Genomic DNA, 23,452 nt, shown 5'->3' with positions numbered 1-23,452 from the left:
AGAGGTTAAAGTTCAAATAAGACCATATTTTTTGGTAATCCAAAGAATGGGGCTGAGGAATTGTAACTAGTGTCATATTCCTTGACAGAGTTATGGAGGTTAGGATTGCAATTGGCATGATATGTTTAAGCATTTTGAATAGAGTTTGTTTACAATACTAACAGCCTTTTAGTACAATTGTCTAATCCAATCAGAAACACCCATGATCAAAGGCTGTTAGTATTGTAAGCAAACTCTAATCAAAATGCTTAAAACTATCATGCCAATTGCAATCCAAGCCTCCATAATCTTAGTTCAACTGTCTTATCCAATCAGAAACACCCAAGATCAGATTATAAGGCACTTTTACGTTATATTATTCAAGAACCAATGGGCATCTATCATTAATTTAAGGGGAACAATAGTCAAAATTTGAAACTTAAAAGAGGCTTTGGGGCTCCCGTGTGGCGCAGCGATCTAAGGCACTGCATCTCAGTGCTAGAGGCATCACGACAGACAGCCTGGTTAAAATCTAGGCTGTATCATAACCGGCCGTGATTGGGAGTCCCACAATTGACCCAGCGTCGTCTGGGCCATCTTTGCAAATAATAATTTGTTCATAAATGACTTGCCTAGTTAAATAAAGGTTAAATATATATCACATTTAATTGGTCACATACACATATTTAACAGATGTTATTGCAGGTGTAGTGAAATGCTTTTGTTCCTAGTTCCAACAGTGCAGTAGTATCTAATAACTCACAACAATACAAACAAATCTAAAAGTTAAAGAATGTAATTAAGAAATATATAAATATTAGATTGCGCAATGTCGGAGAGGCATTGAATAAAATACAGCAGAATAGAATACAGTATATAGAGTTGATGTCGGAAGTTTACATACACCTTAGCCAAATATATTTAGCTTTTTATGGCTGCAGGGGCAGTATTGAGTAGCTCTGATTAAAGGTGCCCATTTCAAACGGCCTCGTACTCAATTCTTGCTCCTAAAATATGCATATTATTATTACTATTGAATAGAAAACACTCTCTAGTTTCTACAACCGTTTGAATTATATCTGTGAGTCAAACAGAACTCATTTGGCACAAACTTCCTGACCAGGAAGTGGAAAGTCTGAAATCAAGGCTCTGTTCTTCTTCCTGCCTATAAATGGGCATGATACGTAAGAGTCTACGTGCACTTCATAGACCTTCCCCTGGATGTGAAGTGAGTGAGGCTGTGAGAGAAGAAATTTCGCGTTTATCTTGGTCTGAAGTGGAATACAGGCTCTTTGTATGACGTGTCCCTCATTTCCGGTACTCTGGGGAGCGCGAGGTGGACAGTGGGATTGCCTTCTGTTTAGCTGCCGTTATGGACGACTACTATCTCCGGCTTTGATTTTATTTGATACATGTGACCATATCATCGTAAAGTATGTTTTTTCAATATAGTTTAATCAGATTATTGAAATTTTTTCGGGACTTTTGCCGTGTTCCGTTCTCTCTAGGCGACAGAACGCGTCTCCTTCCTGAGCGTTATGATGGCTGCGTCATCCCATGGTGTTTATACTTGCGTACTATTGTTTTTACAGATGAACGTGGTACCTTCAGGCATTTGGAAATTGCTCCCAAGGATGAACCAGACTTATGGAGGTCTACAATTGTTTTTCTGAGGTCTTGGCTGATTTATTTTGATTTTCCCATGAAGTCAAGCGAAGAGGCACTGAGTAGGCCTTGAAATACATCCGCAGGTACACCTCCAATTGACTCAAATGATGTCAATTAGCCCATCAGAAGCTTCTAAAGCCATGACATAATTTTCTGGAATTTTCCAAGCTGTTTAAAGGCACATGTCAGCTTAGTGTATGTAAACTTCTGACCCACTGGAATTGTGATGCAGTGAATTATAAGTGAAATAATCTTTCTGTAAACAATTGTTGGAAAAATTAATTCTGTCATGCACAAAGTAGATGTCCTAACCAACTTGCCACAACTATAGTTTGTTAACAAGAATTTTGTGGAGTGGTTTAAAAACAAGTTAATGACTCCAACCTAAGCGTGTGTAAACTTCCGACTTCAACTGTGCATATGAGATGAGTAAAGCAGTATGTAAACGTTATTAAAGTGACTAGTGTTCCACATCAGTTTTATGTTCTTTCATCAACATGCTTGTGTGTACTATTCAATAAATTATACATACACGAGATGACTAATAGGGGGCGCTATGTTGAAGCCATGCACACACCGTGCCTCAATCTTGGCAGTCCCCCATCATCATATATATATTTTTTATGCATATAAATGCATTTAATAATATATACATTCGTTTTTGCCATATTTACTCTATTTCAGACACCTTAATGCAAACTTTAATTTATAATATGTGAGATGAACATAAAACATTTTACATTAAAAAAAGATTTAATAATGTTCTTTGAAGTATCATTTTTAGAGATGAATGTACTTTTGTCCTTGAAACATTTAATTCAAACACTGTATAATTCAATGCATTTCTAGGCAGTACTGCTCCTACCGGGGAGTGCCAATATGGCCGACCGGTGGCTTCATAGCATCAGCAATCCAGGGTTTATATACATCATAGCTACTATTGCATGGTATCAAAAGCGATGTGGAAATGTTGCTAACACTTTACTTAAATCCATAGTAATGCACTATTATTCTTTATTAGCAGGTATGATCCCTCCCTTTTTGTTGTGCCACACCATAATAAATGATAGCTTATGTAGTGTTATCAACATTTTTCGGACTCAAATATAACACCACTTGAAAATAATTTGTTACATATACTGTAGTATCTCTAAAGTAGTTCCACCACCACCAAACAGTTGCATTGTCAGAAATGACACAATAATACAGTACAATAATAACATTTAGTCTATTCTCTTTGAAGAGCCCTCTTCTTGTCTTGAGCCATGCTCTCAAAGCAGCTGGTCCCTTTGTGCTTTGGCTGCTTTGGCCTGTTCCGGATCTCATGCTGTCCTGGCTTGGGAGTTGCCTCGGCAGCAGTGGCACAGCGTGAAAAGGGCACTGACATTCACTGGCCGGTGTCCCCATGTATACCAGAAGGGATGGGGAGAGCACAAAGCAGACACATACGGTACCGGTAGCACCTACTCTGGTCAGATCTGGGTTCTGTTGTCATGAACACTCTTTAGTTTGACATTGTTGTTGTCTTTTAAACAGTTCCGTCAGACAAAAAAGGATTGTTTTAGGCATTCATCCGTTCCATGTTCCGAATGATTTGAGCTATGTTGACATTTTCTGATTGGATCTTTCTCTTAAATATAATTTGAGGATTTAGCGTACACATTTTTTCTGCAATAATCACACCTCGTTTAAACCTTTATAGGCCTATGAGCTGTAGGCTAGGATATTGCTGCGGTATAGGTGCATTGTTCAGAGTATGTCTGTGGTCAATACATTATTCCCGAACAACATATTCGAGATTAGAATCCTATAATTCTAACGCCTTAACGCCCTTTTGATGTCCTATGGACATAGATGCACTACGCCACAGCTATGGCGGGACACTGCTTTGTGTCCCTTGTTTCTCTCCTTCATCTCAGCCCTGATTGGTAAACAGGCCTCCCCCACTGCGCTGGGTTGTAACTTAAAGACGTTCAGCCCGTGTCATAACTCATAAGCAAATGCAATGCTGGAGGGGGCTGAAAATGAACACTGTACCTTTTCAAAGTTGAGAGTATAGGAGAGAATTATGACCTGTGAAATCAGGGGCCTTTTGTCTCGGCAATGTAATTTAAGCCGGCAATGGGCCGTGAGATCAATGAGAGGCTGAAGAGCCCGGAGAGAGAGCGAGATATGGGTGGAGCTTGGCGCTTTGCCTCCCGCTGCCTGTGTTAACGTCGCTCTGGGTGGTGCAGTTAGGTCGTGAATAGGCACGCTCCCACAATGTCAAAAAGCTATTTTTATACCCGTTAATACATAGGTGGTTCGGAGCAATGCCCTAGTGGGATGTAACGTGGAAATATTATTGTTAGCTAGGAACAGGCCTGGCTTTGTTGATCAAAGTATGGTTGGTGGCATGGGAGGGATGCTGTGATTCCATTACAACCAGGAGCGCTTGTCAATCAAAACTGGTATGCAGGAGTTCAACACTCTGCTTGTGCTTTTTTAACCCAATGACTCCACAGATTAATGTTGAGAATAAAAGGAGAACGCATTTCCTTGCACGGTGAGAACAATATTGTTTCACCATATCCCTGACACCCGTGGATGCTGGTTTTAATTCAGTAGGACCCTAGGTCCCAAAAGCCAGAGCAAACTGGAGTTTAAAGTGGTCATTGACCTAAGCTGGTCGCACTTTGTGGTTCTGCTTTCAATACTGCCCTCAAAAGCCAAATACCTACTGTACTGTAACACTGTGTGCTCTTGCAAAGAGACATGTCTGCAGCTTATACAGAAATGCTATCTGGTAATGTCAAGAAAAATGTAAGGGATATGCTTGAGCCCTGTCTCTTAGCCCGCACTTAGCCCACACACTCTCAGCGTTTTTGCTTGATTAAAAGCAACCCAGGAGTTTGTAGAGCACGATAGGTGCGAGCGCAAGGGCTGACAGCTTAACCGCTGATTATTCAAGCCTCTTAGGCTAAGCCACGGCACTCGGATGATTAACATCGACTCTTTTCCCCCCCTCTCTCTCTGTCTCAATCTCGCTCTTTCATTCTGTCTTCATTGAGGGGAGCGGAGTTTAGGAAATGGGAAAAGATGGAGACAGGCCGCAGAAGGCAGACCTGTTGTCTCATAGCTTGTGGGGGGATCAGTGCATAGCACAGTGATTCATGTGGTGCAGAGGCTTTATATAGACATAATCCACCCCAGTATCGTAGCAGCAATGGTTGACTGTGTGAGGCAAGCACACCGGTCGGACTCTCCTATTGCGCCTCCTCCTCCTGCCACAGGGGTGTGAGAGTGTGTCACCAGGTCACGTGGTTATGACTCGGTGATACAGGTCATTAACCCACCCCCCCCCCCGACAGTGTGTGTGACGCAGCAGAGCCTGACACACAACTCACGCCTCTCCCTGCGGGGTCATGTCATCTCCACTTCTGCAGGGTGCCAGTGGCTCAGCAACACAGCAGATATTTCTAGGGTTAAATAATGTTCCCGAAATGGGGAAGGCTATGGATTATTCTCTGAATCTTACTTTGTCCAGTTTTCTTGAACTACTTTAAAAGAGCATTCCCCATGATATGCCTGCCATGATATGACTAAGAAGTGTGTGGCAAAAACAATGTGATCACAGTTTTGGTCTGCTGTTTGGTCTGTGTTGAATTCCCTTCAAAGCATCTCTAGAAACCCTCCCCCATCTAGCATTAAATCATAACATCATGAGAACATTGCCACACGTTCGACATACATGGTACACCATTTGTTTGATACTGTTTGGACTGGGGATGATCTTCAGCTTGTGTAAGAGTTATTGAATCATAACGTAAGCTCCTCTCCATGGTAGTTGGGCTGTGTTGGATTACCCCTTCGACTTGTTGGCACAGCCACAGACGACAGCACAGTGGCATGCCTGCCGGACAGATTGGCCACAGTTGGGGGGGGGACGTAGGGTGGGAAGGAAAAAGGTGTAGGCTGCCACTGGGGCATCATTATTACATTTTTTGGGGCTAAAGCACTACTGCCTTAGGGTACCCACTGCCTAACCAAGTTTGAACTTGAAATACCAGGTGGAGTACTCTTAGAGCTGGGTTTGGATCCTTCTCACCCCTTTTTGAGAGAGGGTGGAGGATGTGCACCTTCGGCTTGCCTGACATACTTTCCCTGAGCTGTTGGTTTTTCAGCTCCCAAGGCATCCGCAGAGCCCGCTAAGTCAGCAAGCACGCTGCCGAGTGTGCATAAGCAGATGTAGAAAAGAGCGGACGGCTGTAGGAAGACTGAGAAACACTTCCCTCTCTGCTCTTTGCAGTGTACAGGGACTCTGTGTCTATTGTGTCGCCCGCAGAAACCTAAATGAGCTCCAAATCCCATTATTCACATTTATCCCACCTTCCCTAGTCTCTGCGCTAATTCATGAATCACTAAAAGTTAAAGACCCCTTGGCCCGATTTAATCAAAACTGGTAACCAGGTTTTTAGGTAAGAACAAAATAGAATACCCTCTAGCTCTGCAATAATTTATGTTTCAGATAAATGTAGTCAACAAAATCCTTTCAATGTGAGCCAAAACAACTTCACTATTCTAGGTATAACACGCTACTTTGCAATACTAGGAAAACATTCTCCACCTTAAAACTAGCCCGTCGTTTCATCCCTTTCTCTACCCCCCCACCCACTTCACATTATGAATGAAATGCTATTACCCTCTTCTTGCTATCTATTATTCATATAATGCAATGCTGAAACTGTGTCTGTGCTAATACTTAGCAGATTATGTGGGTATCTCCACTAATGCTACCTCCTCTCCTCGTCTCCTTTCCTTCATCTGAACTGATCAGACACATGGACCGGTGAGGGTAAAAGAGGGTAATATGCTGAGAGCCAACAGGGGTGTCTGCTGTCACCTCACCAGTTGTTTAATGAGAGGAAGAAGGAAAGGAAACAAGGAAAGGAAGCCACCTTAGACCATTGAGATGAAGTGCAGGCTTGGATCAAAATCCCGCTTCTGTCAATAGTGATATGAAAGGATTATTGGTTGACAGATACCAGGATGTTTTTGTGATTTTTTTCTGGCTTTTCGAGACTGACACATTGGCCTCCTTACAACGGCAGAACTCCTCGAGGCATCAAGTGGTGCGCAATTAAGAACGGCTCCTCTATTTTGACATTTTAAAGAGCTCATCACCAAGTTGAGCCGCAATCTGTTTCCCGCAGGCAAATCTAAGTAGCATATTACTTAGCGTGGTACGATTTCTCCCTCCAAGTTTGGAGTTTGATCCATCGGCTAATTCGCTTTCACAATCTCTCAGAGAGTACCGCAGCCTGTGACATCATGATGCCCTCCCCCTCCCCTTATTTCTTGAAAAGCTTAGCAGCCTAGGTAAAGCAGAAACGAAGCACTATCTATTCTTCTCTGGAGGGGGACAAGAATGTGTGTGGGGGAGGAAGAGTGGTGGTTTGGGTGATATTCAAGTCTGGGGAAATGCCTTTGAATTTTCTAAAATAGGTTTTTTTTCTGTGGGATTAAGACATTAAAGTCTCCAAATCATCAAAGTGCTTTAATGTCACTGCTTCATGAGGAGGGGATCTGCGTTGCCTCTTGAAGGTGTGAGCATGTCAAACGCTGCTAAACGATTCAGAATATTACCCTTCCTCTCCCCCACCGATCTTATTTTATTTTACCTGCATATTCAAATGACTAATACCGCTTTTGTTGTTGAGTCGATCGTGCTTAGACTACAACAGTATTTTCATGGTTATGTTCAAAAATTATGTAAAATGGTCAGTGAGAGAAAGGCCTTGTTAATGTTTGTTAGAATTTTTTATCAGTTCACCGATTTACACCATTTTATATCTGTCATATTGTCAGGTCCACCTGAGGAAATATTTATGCTTCTGTATGCACGTGTGATTATGAGAGATTTAGAAAGAGCGTGAGTGAGATATAGAGACCGAGAGGGAGGGATATTCCCTCCACTTTGAGGGGCAATCAATCAGCCAAAACCTCAGAAAAAAAATTGTAGACCTCAAGTCTGGTTCATCCTTGGGAGCAATTTCCAAACGCCTGAAGGTACCATGTTCATCTGTACAAACAATAATATGCAAGTATAAACACCATGGGATCACGCAGCCACCATACCGCTCAGGAAGGAGACGCGCTCTGTCTCCTAGAGATGAGCGTACTTTGGTGCGAAAAGTGCATATCAATCCCAGAACAACAGCAAAGGACCTTCTGGAGGAAACAAGTACAAAAGTATCTATATCCACAGCAAAATGAGTCCTATATCGACATAACCTGAAAAGCCGCTCAGCAAGGAAGAAACCACTGCTCCAAAACCGCCATAAAAAAGCCAGACTATGGTTTGCAACTGCACATGGGGACAAAGATCGTACTTTTTGGAGAAATGTCCTCTGGTCTGATGAAACAAAAATATAACTTTTTGGCCATAATGGCCAAAGAACACCATCCCAACCGTGAAGCACGGGGGTGGCAGCATCATGTTGTGGGGTGCTTTGCTGCAGGAGGGACTGATGCCCTTCGCAAAATAGATGGCATCATGAGGTCGGAAAATTATGTGGATATATTGAAGCAACATCTCAAGACATCAGTCAGGAAGTTAAAGCTTTGTCGCAAATGGGTCTTCCAAATGGGCAATGACCCCAATCATGCTTCCAAAGTTGTGGCAAAATGGCTCAAGGACAACAAAGTCAAGGTATTGGAGTGGCCATCACAAAGCCCTGACCTCAATCCTATTGTGGGCAGAACTGAAAAAGCATGTGTGAGCAAGGAGGCCTACAAACCTGACTCAGTTACACCAGCTCTGTCAGGAGGAATGGGCCAAAATTCACCCAACTTATTGTGGGAAGCTTGTGGAAGGCTAACCGAAATGTTTGACCCATGTTAAACAATTTAAAGGCAATGCTACCAAATACTAATTGAGTGTATGTAAACTTCTGACCCACTGGGAATGTGATGAAAGAAATAAAAGCTCTCTACTATTATTCTGACATTTCACATTCTTAAAATAAAGTGGTGATCCTAACTGACCTAAGACAGGGAATTTGTCTAGGATTAAATGTCAGTTGTGAAAAACTGAGTTTAAATCTATTTTTCTAAGGTGTATGCAAACTTCCGACTTCAACTGTACATGTAATACATTTTACATGAAGGCATTAGGCATTCATAGCAATTTTTTATAACCAGTCAGGACACCTTCATGAGTAGTCCCATTGACCTAGCCTGCTGAGCTGAAGCCTAGGCCCCTCATATTCAAATCTGGACCTCAAAGCCAGTTCCACTGCTTTTTTTCATTCTTCCACTCTAATCAGGGACTGATTTAGACCAGGTGGTGCAATTAATTTTTAGGTAGATTGAAAAACCACCCGGCTCCGGACCTCAATGGGTAATATTTGAATAACTCTGGCCTTGGCATTAGTTGGGTAACTGATGCAGATCTTCAAGTTTACAAACACATTAAACTGGAATCAATTTCTCAGGGGCCATCACCTAATGCCATTGAGGCCTTGAGGCCCTAAACTGCTACAAGGGCAATGCTATCTGGCTGACCCTGTGTTGCTCCCAGACAGTTGGTGTGTGTGGTGTGTTAGGGGTTGGTACTGTGACCGCGAAAAGCCCGTGTCCGTTACAAGTGGACCAATAAAGTGTCCGTTACAATAGACCAATAAATACATATTCTACAGGACTTTATATAGAATTAAAAATAAAACAGCTCTTCACTGATGTTGAACCAATGTGTTAAGGGTCTTAATCAATTGGAAACCACACTGCCATTTCACCCTGAATGTTTAAGATGTACAGTGCTGTGAAAAAGTGTTTGACCCCTTTCTGATTTCTTATTTTTTTGCACATTTGTCACACTTAAATGTTTCAGATCAAAATAATTGTAATATTACACAAAGATAACCCAAGTAAACACAACATGCAGTTAAGTGATAATTGTATTTATTAAGGGAAAAAAGCTATCCGAACCTTCATGGCCCTATGTGACAAAGTAATAGTAATATCTCAAAAAGCAAGGCATCATGCTGCGATCCAACGACATTCAGGAACAGATGAGAAACAAAGTAATTTACATCTATCAGTCTGGAAACTTTGGAACTCCAGCGAACCTCGGTGAGAGCCATTATCTACAAATGGAGAAAATTTGGAACAGTAGTGAACCTTCCTAGGAGTGGCCGGCCTACCAAAATTACCCCAAGAGCGCAGCGACGACTCATCCAAGAGGTCAAAAAAGAACCCACAACAACATCTAAAAGAACTGCAGGCCTCACTTGCCTCAGTTAAGGTCAGTGTTCGTGACTCAACCATAATAAAGAGACTGGGCAAAAATGGCATCCATGGCAGAGTTCCAAGGCGAAAACCACTGCTGACCAAAAATAACATAAAGGCTCGTCCCACTTTTGGCAAAAAACATCTTGATGATCCCCAAGACTTTTGGGAAAATATTCTGTGGACTGACAAGACAAAGTTGAACTTTTTGGAAGGTGTGCATCCCGTTACATCTGGCGTAAAAGTAACACAGCATTTCAGAAAAAGAACATCATACCAATAGTCAAATATGGTGGTGGTAGTGTGATGGTCTGGGGCTACTTTGCTGCTTCAGGACCTGGACGACTTACATTTTACATTTTTACATTTTAGTCATTTAGCAGACGCTCTTATCCAGAGCGACTTACAGTAGAGTGCATACATGTTATATACTGAGACAAGGATATCCCTACCGGCCAAACCCTCCCTAACCCGGACGACGCTATGCCAATTGTGCGTCGCCCCATGGAACTCCCGGTTGCGGCCGGCTGCGACAGAGCCTGGGCGCGAACCCAGCCCAGCCTGGGCACGAACCCAGAGACTGTGGTGGCGCCCTAGACCACTGCGCCACCCGGGAGGTCACCCGGGAGGACTTGCTGTGATTGATGGAACAATGAATTCTGCTCTCTACCAAAAAAGAGAGAGCATGGCCGAGTATGTCCGGCCATCAGTTCGTGAACTCAAGCAGGACAATGATCCAAAACACACCAGAAAGTCCACCTCTGAATGGCTTAGAAAAAACTAAATGAAGGTTTTAGAGTGGCCTAGTGAAAGTCCGGACTTGAATCCGATTGAGATGCTGTGGCGTGACCTTAAAAAGGCGGTTCATGCTCGAAAACCCTCCAATGTGGCTGAATTAAAACAATTCTGCAAAGAAGAGTGGGCCAAAATTCCTCCACAGCAATGTGAAAGACTCATTGCCAGTTATCGCAAACGCTTGATTGCAGTTGTTGCTGCTGAGTGGTACAACCAGTTACTAGGTTTAGGGGGCAATTACTTTTTCAAATCGGGCCACGAAGGTTCAGATAGCTTTTTTCCCTTAATAAATATAATCATCACTAAAAACTGCATTTTCTGTTTACTTGGGTTATCTTTGTGCAATATTTAAATATGTTTGATGATCTGAAACATTTAAGTGTGACAAATGTGCAAAAAAAAATGAAATCAGGAAGGGGGAAAAAACTTTTTCACAGCACTGTATTTGAGATGTTGTCATGTGGACACAAAACCTCAGCATACACATTATGCTTAAACCTGTGGGGCAGTTATCCTTTATAAACAACTGATCGAATTGCGGTGTTCGAGTGTGTAGCACTGGCGGTGGGTGGTCTTTGTCTTGTTTTGGACAAAAATAAAATGATTCTGAAATTTTTTGGAATATGATCTGTGCAACATCATAGACACTCTGGGAGATCGTCAGATAGTGGCGGGGCTGCCGTTGGGCTTGAACACAGACTCCAGATTGTGGCTTTAAAAATAGATTTTCTCACGTGGTTAGTGATGGTACTTGTAAATAATAGCATGGGTCAGTAACTCACACACACACACAAACAGGACTGCGATGACCAGGCAGAAAGCCTGGCTCCTCGGGCATAAACATGTCCAGGTTCAAGATATACATCTGAGTGGATCAGTCTAATACTGTAGCTGTATTTGTGTGTGTGGTGTGGTGTGGTGTGGTGTGTGTGTGTGTGTAGCTTCTCATCCTTCTCTGTGGTACTGCACAAAAGTAGAAGTCCTACGTTTGACCCCGTTAGGTTATCTAAGAAGAGAGAAAATTACCTCTTTAGAATTATGCAAAACACATCCACATCAATCGCCTCTAGATACGTTTCACCAAGGGCTGACAACAACCAAATTTGAAGCGGCACCGGTTTTATGTTTTTAGTTCATTACTGATAACAAGGAATGCTAGAGCCTGTTTGGAAGTGCTATTTGATTAGCCAGATTGCATACATTGCTGTAACTGGGCTACTCTATTTAACAGAAATAGCGGGGAGTGATATGATGCTATGAACATTGGCTTACTCCTCTTCGTCCTGAGTGGGAAATAACATAAGACCTGCTCTTTAGATTACTGACAATATCAAATAAAATTTTATTGGTCACATACACGTGATTAGCAGATGTTATTGCGGGTGTGGTGAAATGCTTGTGCTCCTATTACAAGCAATATCTAACAAATTACACAACATATACCCAATACACACAAATCTAAGTAGGAATGAATTAAGACTATATACATATGGACGAGCGATGTCAGAGCGGAATGGACTAAGATACAGCAGAATAGTATAGAATACAGTATATACATATGAGATGAGTAATGCAAGATATTCACTTAATAATGTTTACATAAGACGCCGTAGAATAGTATAGAAAACAGTACATGAGATGAGTAATGCCAGATATGTAAACATTAAAGTGACTAGTGTTCCATTTCTTAAAGTGGCCAGTGATTTCTTGGCTATGCCTATATACAGCAGCCTCCAATGTGCTAGTGATGGCTGTTTAACATTCTGATGGCCTTGAGATCGTTTTTCAGTCTCTCAGTCCCAGCTTTGATGTACCTGTACTGACCTCGCTTTCTGGAAGATAGCGGGGTGAACAGGCAGTGGCTCGGTGTGGTTGATGTTCTTGATGATCTTTGTTGCCTTCCTGTGACATTGGGTGCTGTAGGTGTCCTGGAGGGACACCCCGGCAATGGTTGGGCAGACCACACCACCCTCTGGAGAACCTTGCGGTTGCAGGCTGTGCAGTTACTGTACCAGGCGGTGATACAGCCCGACAGGATGCTTTCAATTGTGCATCTGTAAAAGTTGAGGGTTTTTAGTGACAAGACACATTTATTTAGCCTCCTGAGGTTGAAGAGGCTCTGTTGCACCTTCTTCACCATACAGTCTGTGTGGGTGGTCCATTGGAGTTTGTCAATGATGTGTACGCCAAGGAACTTGAAGCTTTCCACCTTCTCCACTGCGGTCCTGTCTATGTAGATAGGGGGGTGCACCCTCTGCTGTTTCCTAAAATTCACGATCATCTCCTTTGTTTTGTTGACATTGAGTGAGATGTTGTATTCCAGGCACAACACTCCCAGAGCCCTGTAGGCTGTCTCATCATCATTGGTAATCACGCCTACTACTAATTGTGTCTGCAAACTTGATAATTGAGTTGGAGGCATGCTTGGCCACGCAGTCGTGGGTGAACAGGGAGCACAGGAGGGGCTGAGCATACACCCTTGTGGGGCCCCAGTGTTGAGAATCAGTGGAGTGGAGGTGATGTTTCCTACATTCACCACCTGGGGGCGTCCCGTCAGGAAGTCCAGGACCCTGTTGCACAGGGCGGGGTTCAGATCCAGGGCCTCAAGCTTAATGATGAGCTTGAAGGCTACTATGGTGTTGAATGCTGAGCTATAGTCAATAAACAGCATTCTTACATGGGTATTCCTCATGTTCAGATGGGATACGGCAGTGTGCAGAGTGATGGCGATTGCATCATCTGTGGATTTATTGGGGTGGTAAGCAATTTGAAGTGGGTCTAGGGTGGCAGGTAAGGTGGAGGTGTGTGATCCTTGACTAGTCTCTCAAAGCACTTCATGATGACAGGAGTGGTGAGTGAGGTGGGTGCTACTGGGCGATAGTCATTAAGTTCAGTTACCTTTGCCTTCTTGGGTACAGGTACAATGGTGGCCATCTTGAAGCATGTGGGGAGAGCAGACTGGGGTAGTGATTGATTGAATATGCCCGTAAACACACTAGACAGCTGGTCTGCTCATGCTCTGAGGATGCGGCTGAGCCAGAAGCCATGCGAGGGTTAACACTTAAATGTTTTACTCACATCGGCCACGGAGAGGAAGAGCCCAAAGTCCTTAGTAGCAGTCTGCATCGGTGGCACTGTGTTATCCTCAAAACATGCAAAGAATGTGTTTAGCCTGTCCGGAAGCAAGACTTCGCCTCGGCGACATAGCTGGTTTTCTTTTTGTAGTCCGATTGTCTGTAGTCCCTGCCACATACGTCTCGTGCCCGTTGAATTGCGACTCCACTTTATCTTTCTACTGACGTTTAGCTTGTTTGATTTCCTTGCGCAGTGAATAACTACACTGTTTATATTCTGCCATATTACCAGTCACCTTACCATTGTTAAATGCGATGGTTCACGCTTTCAGTTTCACGCGAATGTTACCATCTATCCATGGTTTCTGGTTAGGGTAGGTTTTAATAGTCACAGTGGGTACTACATCTCCTATACACTTCCTTATAAACTCAGTCACTGTATCAGTGTATGCGTCTAGATTATTTTCGCAAGCTACCTGAAACATATCCCAGTGCACTTGATCAAAACAATCCTGAGGCGTGGATTCCGATTGCTCCGACCAGCGTTGAATAGTACGATGCACGGTTACTTTCTGTTTGAGTTTCTGCCTATAGGACGGGAGGAGCAAGATGGAGTCGTGGTCAGATTTGTTGAAAGGAGGGCGGGGGAGGGCGTTGTAAGCATCCCGGAAGTTTGAATAGCAATGGTCGAGAGTCTTAGCAGCGCGAGCAATACAGTCAATATGTTGATAGAACTTCAGCAGCCTAGTCCTCAGATTTGCTTTGTTAAAATCCCAAGCTACAATAAATGCAGGTGGGATGTAAACGGCCGTGTTGATGACAGAGGAAAATTCTCTTGGGAGATAATATGGTCGACATTTAATTGTGAGGTATTCCAGGTCGGGTGAACAAAAAGACTTGAGTTCCTGTATGTTCCTAGAATTACACCATGAGTCATTAATCATGAAACACACCCCTCCACCCTCCTGCTTCCCGGAGAGATATTTATTCCTGTCTGCGCGATGTACTGAGAATCCTGCCGGCTTTACTGACTCAGACAGAGTATCCCGAGAGAACCATGTTTCCGTGAAACAAAGTATGTTACAGGCCCGATGTCTCTCTGGAAAGAAATCCTTGCTCTAAGCTCATCAACTTTGTTACCCAAAGACTGAACCTTAGCGAGTATACTCGGAAGCAGTGGGTGGTGTGCACGACTCCTAAGTCGAACTAGCAGGTGCATCTCGCCGGCAATGTTTTGGGTCGGCCTCTGGAATAAGTTCAATTGCTCTGGGGAGAGTGAACAAAGGATCTGCTCCAGGGAAGTCGTATACATAAAAAACGAAATACGGCAAAGTTTTCTAAGAGCTAGTCGCGATGCTGCCATCTCCGTCAGCGCCATCTTATGATATTAATGAATAGGCATAACATGTTTATTTTTCTCTGCATAATAACAATAACTAATGAGGCTGAACATTGACTTATTCTAAATTCTTAAAATAGCATTACTTTCTCTTAAAATAAGTATTCCAAATGACCTGTGCACTGGGAATTTAATTTTAAATGTGATTTCTGAGGCTGTTTCAAGCCTCCGGGACCATAAATGGTGATTCCTGGTCTAGATTATATTTTCCAAATATTTATTTTGTAGAGTCTTGATTTGAGGGAACAATTTTTTCCACAGAATGTCATATCATGCGGTATGTCACCTCACAAACTGTGCATTTCTGCTTTCTGAAGAGCTGACACATTGACTTTAGTAAACCTGGGTATAAAAATAGGCTACGCCCAAAATGGCATCCTATTCCCTATTTAATGCACTACTTTTGACCAATAGGGTAAAACAGTGCACTATATAGGGAATAGGATGCAAATTGGGACACACCCATAGCTCTACTAATCCTCCCTTTACAGTGGCACAAAATGACATGAAAGCAAGTCATCTTACTGCACAGTGAATGGGCTCTCCCCAACCTACATCAAAGCGCTCCAAGGAATGATACGCACAGTCAAACTTATGTGATGCAAGTAGTTCTGGTGGCCCATAGTGCAATTAAGCAATTCATACATTATGTAGTGTTTGCTAAAAAACTTCTTATGGCTAGCTAAGCCCCTCTGCTGAATCTTTTGTATAAAAGTGATTTTAAATCCTACAGCTCCTGATGGGTTTCTAGGTATGAGCAGTTTTACAATTTCCCTGTTTGTGTGTGTTTATGTGTGTGGGTGGGTGGGTGCGTGCGAGAGAGAGAGAACGAGATCCCCTCCCCTAAATGTTCTGTCTGGAACCTTGGATGTTGAAGCTCCCAAACGTTTCAGTCAGGATTTTTTAAACACTGTATGTCAAAAGTACTGTACCTTAAAACTTCCTTGCCAGCACAGATTGTGAAAGAGTACAAAACATTAAGAACACCTTCCTAATATTGAGTTGACCCCCTTTTGCTTTCAGATTAGCCTCAATTTGTCTGGGCATGGACTCTACAAGGTTTTGAAAGTGTTCCACAGTGTTCCCATGTTGACTCCAATGTGGTGGACCATTCTTGATACACACGGGAAACGGTTGAGCATGAAAAAAACCCAGCAGTGTTGCAGTTTTTTTACACAAACCGGTGTGCCTAGCACCTACTACCAAAGGCACTTAAATCTTGTGTCTTGCCCATTCACCCTCTGAATGACACAATCCATGTCTCAATTGTCTCACAAAACCTTCTTTAACTATGTCTCCTCAACTTCATCTAATTCTATGTCATGGAAAGAGCATGTTTTGTACATGCTCTTTCCATGACATAGAATGACGGGGGGGGGGGGGGGGGGGGGGTGTATGAATGATGCTGCTGTACTTACATTACTGATCTATGTACAGTTGAAGTCGGAAGTTTACATGCACTTAGATTGGAGTCATTAAAACTTGTTTTTCAACCACTCCACACATTTCTCGTTAGCAACTACATTTACTTTGTGAATGACAAGTCATTTTTCAAACAATTGTTTACAGATTATTTCACTTAAAATTCACTGTATCACAATTCCAGTGGGTCAGAAGTTTGCATACACTAAGTTGACTGTGCCTTTAAACAGCTTGGAAAATTTCAGAAAATGATGTCATGGCTTTAGAAGCTTCTGATAGGCTAATTGACATCATTTGAGTCAATTGGAGGTGTACCTGTGGATGTATTACAAGGCCTACCTTCAAAGTAATGTATTTTGCTAAGGTGTATGTAAACTTCCGACTTCAACTATATCATTGATATTTGATGAATAGTTTAAAAACCTTTGTACTGTCCAATAGTAACTATGTCACTGTGCTTGCTCAACAGTATAGCTTCCTTCCTCACACGTCTGCGACTGATCTAGGGTCCTCTGCTTCGCAAACACAAGTGACACCATCATAGCCAGTTGTGCCACCGAAAAGGTACTAATCCAATAGCGAAGGTGTAGACATTTCAAGCTGGGGAGTGAGGCTATAGTGCAACAAGACCTGAGTTCAAATATATGTGTATTTAAGTATTTGTACTTTAAATACTTATTTTCTGTGTATTTAAGGATATTCAAATAATGTGGCCAAATCAACTGCTTCTATTTGAAGAATTTGCTGTTGCAGTGTGTGGGTAAAATCACTGAGGAAGCCAAGCCGAGTCAGTAAAAAAGCCATCTTACAACTATGTTGCGTTAATTGCCTAGTTTGCTCTATAACCCATTCGTTCATACGCCACGGAGACATACAATAAGGCCATGACAACAAAAAGACAGCAGTCACACACTGGTGGAATAAATTCCACACTTACGTTTCTTTCATCACAAAACCGGAGAGCAACGTGTCCAGTGAAGTCCACAAAGCAAATACTGCATGTAACAAACAGTTATATCACCTGCAGAATTGTCAAGCAAGTTCATGTTTTTGACAATTTACTGAACAACTACTGATTTAAAACCACAGAGTTATCGCAAGTCAGCACAAAGACAACAGGAGAACTGCCTCCGCTATTTCAACTTAAACATCAAATCAACAATACTATATATGCTTAGTTTAATACACTGAAAACAAACTTAAAGATACCAATAACAATTTAGGCCAATCAATGTCTCTAAATATCATGTGGCTGTCCATGGTACTGGTTTCTCTGTGTGTGTACGCATGTGTGTGCATAAGTAAACAAATTGGGAATCACCCTACTTGTAGACTAGTTGAACGCCAATGTGATCCTCCTCTCTTTCGGTCTATGGCTCTGTTATACAGTACACTTTAAGTTTTTGTTGTCATGGGCTACCAGGCTAAAATGCTGGCTGACTTCCTCGCATGGGCAACAATGTACCAGGAAAGTTAGCTAGCTAGCTAGCTAGTTAGTTAATGTGAGCCTACTAGCTCCCCTCATTGAATCGAGGGATGGGACAAGGACATCCCGGCCAGCCAAACCCTCCTCTAACTCAGACAACGCTGGGACAATTGTGCGTCGCCTCATGGGTCTCCCGGTCGCGGCCGGCACGGGTCTTGAACCAGCATCTGTAGGAACGAAGTTTGCAGTGTCTTAGACCACTCGGGAGGCTCCATCCACAAAGTTTCTATTGCTTATCAATTGCCTTGCACAAAGTATCAAAATACTAAAATATACCTAAAACAGGACTCTTAAAGAATTTCACGTAAAGAATATTTTTGATTACAGAAATAATTAACAAAATATGGAAAAATAAAAAATGAAATGTTAATTATATAAAGCAGCCCATGTAATCATCTGTCAGAGAGTAGACCAAATCGGCCCAAGCCCCAAGTAATACATTTGGGCCAGATAACTCACACCGGAATCAGCCCGAGCTCAATCCCCACATCCTAGCCGTAAGTAAGACTGGGCCGAAGGCGGCCCAAACTCGGCCGACATGACGTTGGCCGAGTCTGACTCTCAGCCGAGTGCCCCGACTCTCAGCCGGAATCGGCCCAGATCCACTGTGCTTGCTGGGATCTAGGCTACATATTGAACTTCAATCGTATCAGGCCAGTGGCACAGCATATTCATTTATGGTTAGATCTCTCTGTACAGAGATTTTAGTCAAAACCACAAGTCTAAATCCCTGTCTCCATCCATGGCTTAGGAATGGGCCGATTTAGCAAGCTAGCTACTGCAGGACATCAACACAAGCAGATCAGTTTTTCTGAAGATGATGTTTTGCTTAGGAAGTGATTTGATTGGTCTGAAGCCAAATCCAAACCGGCCTCGTTTGGGTTGGTTTTGCTGCACCAGGACAACCCACAGTTGAGTTCAGCTCAATGCTGATTGGCTAATTATTTTATCATTTTTTATCAAGGGAGGCCAAATGCTTGCTGGCATCAATCAATCAAATGCTACGGCGGCAACATGCTATACTCTTTTGCTCCAGACAGCATCAGATCCATGGGCTAAACATACAGAGACAGAGGTGCGCTGTTTCCCTATGGTCTGTGCATTGATGTAGTACTTATGAAATGTATTATCAAATTGATGGCAGATCCATTCCTGTACTCTAAAATGAGCCTGTTCTATTCAGTTGGTTAGTCAAAATGTATATTATTCAGTTATTTTTTTCCATCGTTGTATTGTTAATGGGTTTTTTAAACCAAATCTGTGGAAAGATCCAGAGGATCAAGTATTTATTTCCTCTACATGAATAAATCACCACTTCAATCTAATCATTGTAATGAAACTAACCAATGAGAATTCATATATTTTCCTCAATGAGTAGTCCATGAGTCTGCACCAAATACCCTCTCAAGAGACTTCATTTGCCCGTTTAAAAAATGTGGGACCGCTTTTGGCTTAATGAATACAGGCATAATGCACTTTATGGTTTCGGCAGTCCAAAGTGTCGTGTTTTCAGCAGTCCGAATTGGTTCACTTAAGAAGTATGTATATTTCATTTTGAAATCTTTCTCCTTTTGAATCATTGTTACTCTACAGATACAAAATGGATCCCCTGTTGGTAAATATATAAATTGCCCATTCTGTATCTCGCAAAGAGCACAGCTCCTTTTACTCCTCCGGAGATAATATGGATATAGAGATTTATCGGTTTGCCTCCCCCTGACGGCTTGTGTTTTGTAGCAAGCTTTCGTAGGGGCCTGCGATTCATTATTAATACTCATCATATAAATTGTTTAGGTTGGATTAATATTGTATGATATGTTCTGTAAGGCAAAAAGATATGAGTGACTTATTTGGGAACATAAAATGGTGGTCTTAAATTGAAAACTGTGCTAACCTCAGGGAATAACGATTTGCGGTTATAGGATGTATGTTCTTTATGAAGTAATCATTTGGCATTTGCTTGTATTTTGTTTACTCCTACTTTATAGATACACCAGTATTCAATTCAATGTGGAAAGAGACATTGATGCTTACGAATTAAGTTGCATTTAAATGCAGCCCTCAAGCTTCTGAGTAGTAGTTTTGCTCCAATCACATGGACGATCAGTGCATTATCAATGTCAGGTGGTCACACGTCAATCCAATGCCTTGGCCTCATTCAGTAGGCGAACAGTGTGGAATGTTGCAGATAGACATATGAACAGAACTGACTTGAATCCTTATGGTACATGTCAGAGAGGCATGTCAGAGAGGCATTCTTATAAGGGCCATACAGTATAGACCTGGAAAAATGTACTTGCCCCACAGTCTTATAAAAGGTTAACTACTCTGTAGATCTATATACCTATTTCATTTATTCTCCCTGCCTCCATCTCAACAAATCTGCTCAGACAGACGGATGTGCATGTGCTATTACTATCAGAACAGCCTATAGTCCTGAACAGGGGTCAAACGCTAATCTCTAAAAGTGAGGATATTTAAAGAGGAAATTAAAGGAGGAATAAGCGAGGATAAAGTATTAGGCTTTTTAGATATCATTACACATTAATATCGGATTCATGTGCCGAGGCCCTTTACTGACTTCAATGCTGCGTTGTAATAGAGTTTCACCTCTGCAATTCTCGCCATTGGCTCTGTCAGAGGAGAGATCCAATCACCATACGCCACCCTAGTTCCGAGGAGGAAGATAAGCTCCCGTTCTCTGTGTGCGCCTATCTGTCCCTGTCTTTTATCATTTCATGTAGACTAGTAGAGGGATGTCTTGGGGATGGGGGTTGAATACATCAGACAAATGTTCTGATCCAGGGAGGCTTGTTAAACTTTCTAAATTCCGCAGCAATTTCCATTGAAGATAAATAGACAAATATTTAACAGAATATATCATCATCTAGCAACCATGGAATGTTGTGTACATTCTGCGTCTGGCATGGCTTGGCTAAGGGTTATGCCAGGCTAAGATTTTGTGGTGTATTATTGATTATTGTGTGAAAGTGAATGTGATAATCCAGCAGAGGGCAGTGTCCTCCCCTAGTAAATCAATCTCAGTTGGAAAGTGGTGTAGGGCTGATCTTGGGTCCGTTTTGCATTTCCCCCACTAATAGTTAAGGTTAGGACTAGAAAAGCTGATCCTAGATCTGTATCTAGGGGAATCTTCACACTGGAGCAAGTCAGAGCCAGGATTCACAAGAGTCTCAGAGTAGGAGTGCTGATGTGGGATCAGGTTTGCCTTTTAGATCATGCTGAATAAGAATATACGGACAGGGAGGGACCTGATCCTAGATCAGCACTTCAACTCTGGAACATTTTTTAAATACGGGCCCTGAAGGCACCATGTAACATCCTCACTCCCCCACCTTCCCTCAACACATCATTAATGTGAATTTAACATTGTTGTTATTGAAGGCCAAAAAGTATTGGATATCATTGTGTGTGTGTGTGTGTGTGTGTCTGTGTGCATGCATGCTTGCATTTATTCTATTCACAATCACATAGCTCCCCATCCCATGCTGCTGAATTCATGGTACAAGCCAGCAGAGGGAGCTGTGGACACAATAAAAGCTACCAACATGTGCCTTGTATCCTCACAAAAGGGATGTGGATCAATGGATACAATTCATAATGATTCCCTTCTTTTCCCCTGGAGTAGTGGCCGGCTCCAGGCATAAGCAAGTAGTCTAGCCAGCTGTCTAAACTTGTAATAATCATGGTCGAATACCGACCGGGCACGCAGGGTATTTGCCCAAGGGCCCTGATCTCCAGGGGGCCACCATTGATTTTGTTTGTCACTCTCACTCAGATGTCATTCAAACATGGCTAGGGTATGTGGGACGGTAGCGTCAACAGCCAGTGAAACTGCAGGGCTCCAAATTCAAAACAACAGAAATCCCACAATTTAAATTCCTCAAACATACAGGTATTTTACACCATTTTAAAGATACACTTGTTGTAAATCCAGCCAAAGTGTCCGATTTCAAAAAGGTTTTACGACGAAAGCACACCAAACGATTATGTTACGTTAGAGCCAAGTCACAGAAAAACATAGCCATTTTTCCAGCCAAAGAGAGGATTAACAAACAGCAGAAATAGAGATAAAATTAATCACTAACCTTTGATGATCTTCATCAGATGACACTCATAGGACTTCATGTTACACAATACATGTATGTTTTGTTCGGTAAAGTTCATATTTATATCCAAAAATCTGAGTTTAGGCGGGACGCTACTGTCTCACTTGGCAAAAAAGACAGAAAAAATGCAGAGCGCCAAATTCAAATTAATTACTATAAAAATCAAACTTTCATTAAATCACACATGAAAGATATCAAATTAAAGCTACACTGGTTGCAAATCCAGCCAACATGTCAGAATTCAAATAGGCTTTTCGGCGAAAGCAAACAATGCTATTATCTGAGGATAGCACCATTGTAAACAAAGAGAGAAGCATTTTTCAACCCTGCAGGCACGACAAAACACAGAAATAAAAATATAATTAATTCCTTACCTTTGACGAGCTTCTGTTGTTGGCACTCCAATAAGTCCCATAAACATCACAAATGGTCCTTTTGTTCGATTAATTCCGTCAATATTTATCCAAACTGTCAATTTATTTGGCGCGTTTGATCCAGAAAAACACCGGTTCCAAATTGTGAAACGTGACTACAAAATATCTCAAAGGTTACCTGTAAACTTTGCCAAAAAATGTCAAACTACTTTTGTAATACAACTTTAGGTATTTTTTTTTCGTAAATAAATCGATCAAATTGAAGACGGATTGATCTGTGTTCAATACAGGATTAAAACCAACTGTAGCTAGCTTTCTGGTCACGCGCTTCTAACAAACAGGACACTTCGAGTGACCCTCCTTCAAGATGGCCATATTTCTTCATTACACAAAGGAATAACCTCAGTCAATTTCTAAAGACTGTTGACATCCAGTGGAAGCGGTAGGAACTGCAAGAAGGTCCCTTAGAAAACTGGTTTCCCAATGAATTGAAAAGAGAGTGATCTCAATTTTTTTTTTATCTGAATGGTTTGTCCTCGGGGTTTCGCCTGCTAAATAAGTTATGTTATACTCACAGACATGATTCAAACAGTTTTAGAAACTTGAGTGTTTTGTATCCAAATCTACTAATAATATGCATATCTTATCTTCTGGGGATGAGTAGCTGGCAGTTTAATTTGGGCATGCTTTTCATCCAAAATTCCAAATGCTGCCCCCTACCCAAGAGAAGTTAAGTCTAGGCAAAAATATTAGAAATGCATGAAATGTCATAACATTTCTAAACTGTTCTCTGCCCTATGGCAAAATGTGAAGAATTGCAGAAATGTTGCTTCAAAACTGCAACATTGTCTCTACTCCCC

General features: G+C 42.0%; 1 protein-coding gene across 7 annotated transcripts in view; it reads left to right on the top strand.

Annotated features, from left to right (window-relative positions):
- Window positions 1–23,452, top strand: part of pcbp3 (poly(rC) binding protein 3) — a 177,645-nt gene that overhangs the window by 1,992 nt on the left and 152,201 nt on the right. The window lies entirely within an intron of this gene.

The sequence above is a fragment of the Salvelinus fontinalis genome, chromosome 19 (assembly GCF_029448725.1).
Source record: "Salvelinus fontinalis isolate EN_2023a chromosome 19, ASM2944872v1, whole genome shotgun sequence".
Lineage (NCBI taxonomy): Eukaryota > Metazoa > Chordata > Actinopteri > Salmoniformes > Salmonidae > Salvelinus > Salvelinus fontinalis.
This window is presented reverse-complemented; position numbering and strand designations above follow the sequence as displayed.